The following is a 3,705-nucleotide window of genomic DNA, read 5'->3' as shown; positions in this document are numbered from 1 at the left end:
TCCTGAATTCCTCCAGATGAGTTAATTGACCTAGCAGCACTTTAGGTCTAAGAGGGTGCAATTTTTTTTATACCTCTTACTCCTTGGAAGAAAAGTTATGACCAACCTAGATAGCATATTCAAAAGCAGAGACATTACTTTGCCAACAAAGGTCTGTCTAGTCAAGGCTATGGTTTTTCCAGTGGTCGTGTATGGATGTGAGAGTTGGACTATGAAGAAAACTGAGCACCAAAGAATTGATGCTTTTGAACTGTGGTGTTGGAGAAGACTCTTGAGGGTCCCTTGGACTGCAAGGAGATCCAACTAGTCCATTCTGAAGGAGATCAGCCCTGGGATTTCTTTGGAAGGAATGATGCTAAAGCTGAAACTCCAGTACTTTAGCCACCTCATGTGAAGAGTTGACTCATTGGAAAAGACTCTGATGCTGGGAGGGATTGGGGGCAGGAGGAGAAGGGGATGACAGAGGATGAGATGGCTGGATGGCATCACTGACTCGATGGATGTGAGTCTGAGTGAACTCCGGGAGTTGGTGATGGACAGGGAGGCCTGGCGTGCTGCGATTCATGGGGTCCCAAAGAGTCGGACACGACTGAGCGACTGAACTGAACTGAACTGAATAACTATTGAAGTTTATCCATTTCAATGTATTCTTTCCTACCCTGGGGGCAGTAACTGAATCTCTCTCTTTTTAAAAAAAAGATTGAAGTATAGTTGAAGGAATTAAATCTTAATCATCAGTATATCCACATTTCTCACTCGAGGTCTAGAATGAGCTCTGTCTAAAAAGCATCCTGCTTCCCCAGGGTGTAACATGAACACACACTGAAACATACATGCACTTGTTGTGAGAGAGTTTTAGAAGACTCTCTAGGGACACCTAAGAAAGGAATTTAATGTATATTTTCCCAAAGTTATATTAATATATCTATATTTTAAAAAAGATGTCAAGGATTTTCAGAGAATCAGAATTTTTGGAGATGGGAGGGTCCAGTTCCTTCATCTTACAGAGAGGAACATGGGGCTCAGAGGGGCTACGTGACTATAGAAATTACATAGAGTGGAATGCATTTCTTGCAATGGTAACAGGGTTATGGAAAAAGCTGAGTTGTAATTCTTTCAATGAAATATCACCAATCAGGATTTTCAAGTCATGTTGCACATCAAGAAGTCCTCACCCTGCATTTCCCCCTGATCTCAGTCTTGACCTCAGGGTGTTCTCAGTGTTCTCAGAGAACACTGGCTTAGGGAAGACCTGGCCCCTTACCTCACCCAGATGAGTCATAGCCACTAGAGCAGTAAGGGCAGGTCACAGCTGACTAGAACTGGGCACAGCTGTGCCTATTTTTGCTCATCTCTGTTATATCTGCGCTTAAGACCTGAGGCCATAAGCAGATATAATAAAACCCTCTTGTAAAACACTTGTTTTTTTATTTTTTATTTTATTTTTTTTTAACTTTACAATATTGTATTGGTTTTGCCATACATCAACATGCATCCACCATGGGTGTACACGTGCTCCCCATCCTAAACCCCCCTCCCACATCCCTCCGCATACCATCCCTCTGGGTCATCCCAGTGCACCAGTCCCAAGCTTCCTGTATCCTGCATTGAACCTGGACTGGCGATTCGTTTCACATGTGATAATTTACATGTTTCAATGCCATTCTCCCATATCATCCCACCCTCTCCCTCTCCCACAGAGTCCAAAAGACTGTTCTATACATCTGTGTCTCTTTTGCTGTGTCACATACAGGATTATCGTTACCATCTTTCTAAATTCCATATATATGTGTTAGTATACTGTATTGGTGTTTTTCTTTCTGGCTTACTTCACTCTGTATAATAGGCTCAAGTTTCATCCACTTCATTAGAACGGATTCAAATGTATTCTTTTTAATGGCTGAGTAATACTCCATTGTGTATATGTACCACAGCTTTCTTATCCATTCATCTGCTGATGGACATCTAGGTTGCTTCCATGTCCTGGCTATTACAAACAGTGTTGCGGTGAACATTGGGGTACAAATATCTCTTTCAATTCTGGTTTCCTCAGTGTGTATGCCCAGCAGTGGCATTGCTGGGTGGTATGGCAGTTCAGACTTGGTATTTCTGTAATACAAATCATGATTCCCCAAACATATATATTTCAGTTCAGTTCAGTTGCTCAGTCGTATTCGACTCTTTGCCATCCCATGAACTGCAGCAATCCAGGCTTTCCTGTCCATCACCAACTTCCAAATCTTACTCAAACTCATGTCCATGGAGTCAGTGATGTCATCCAACCATCTCATCCTCTGTCATCCCCTTCTTCTCCTGCCTTCAATCTTTCCCAGCATCAGGGTCTTTTCAGATGAGTCAGTCCTTCATATCAGGTGGCCAAAGTATTGGAGTTTCAGCTTCAGCATCAGTCCTTTCAATGAATATTCGGGACTGATCTCCTTTAGGATGGACTAGTTGGATCTCCTTGCTGTCCAAGGGACTCTCAAGAGTCTTCTCCAACACCACAGTTCAAAAGCATCAATTCTTCGGTGCTCAGCTTTCTTTAGAGTCCAACTCTCACATCCATACATGACTACTGGAAAAACCATAGTTTTGACTAGATGGACCTTTGTTGGCAAAGTAATGTCTCTGCTTTTTAATATGCTGTCTAAGTTGGTCCAAGGCAATGCCAAAGAATGCTCAAACCACCGCACAATTGCACTCATCTCACATGCTAGTAAAGTAATGCTCAAAATTCTCCAAGCCAAGCTTCAACAGTATGTGAACCGTGAACTTCCAGATATTCAAGCTGGTTTTAGAAAAGGCAGAGGAACCAGAGGTCAAGTTGCCAACATCCGCTGGATCATGGAAAAAGGAAGAGAGTTCCAGAAAAACATCTATTTCTGCTTTATTGACTATGCCAAAGCCTGACAGTGTGGATCACAATAAACTGTGGAAAATTCTGAAAGAGATGGGAATACCAGACCACCTGACCTGCCTCTTGAGAAATCTGTATGCAGGTCAGGAAGCAACAGCTAGAACTGGACATGGAACAACAGATGGTTCCAAATAGGAAAAAGAGTACGTCAAGGCTGTATATTGTCACCCTGCTTATTTAGCTTCTATGCAGAGTACATCATGAGAAATGCTGGGCTGGAAGAAGCACAAGCTGGAATCAAGATTGCTGGGAGAAATATCAATAACCTCAGATATGCAGATGACACCACCCTTATGGCAGAAAATGAAGAGGAACTAAAAAGCCTCTTGATGAAAGTGAAAGTGGAGAGTGAAAAAGTTGGCTTAAAACTCAACATTCAGAAAACGAAGACCATGGCATCTGGTCCCACCACTTCATGGGAAATAGTTGGGGAAACAGTGGAAACAGTGTCAGACTTTTTTTTCTTGGGCTCCAACATCAGTGCAGACGGTGATTGCAGCCATGAAATTAAAAGACGCTTACTCCTTGGAAGAAAAGTTATGACCAACCTAGACAGCATATTAAAAAGCAGAGACATTACTTTGCCAACAAAGGTCCATCTAGTCAAGACTATGGTTTTTCCAGTGGTCATGTATGGATGTGAGAGTTGGACTGTGAAGAAGGCTGAGCACAGAAGAACTGATGCTTTTGAACTGTGGTGTTGGAGAAGACTCTTGAGAGTCCCTTGGACTGCAAGGAGATCCAACTAGTCCATCCTAAAGGAGATCAGTCCTGGGTGTTCATTGGAA

The sequence above is a fragment of the Bison bison genome, unplaced genomic scaffold, assembly GCF_000754665.1.
Source record: "Bison bison bison isolate TAMUID 2011002044 unplaced genomic scaffold, Bison_UMD1.0 scf7180017864516, whole genome shotgun sequence".
NCBI lineage: Eukaryota > Metazoa > Chordata > Mammalia > Artiodactyla > Bovidae > Bison > Bison bison.
The sequence above is the reverse complement of the archived record's forward strand: the minus strand, read 5'-3'. Positions refer to the sequence as shown.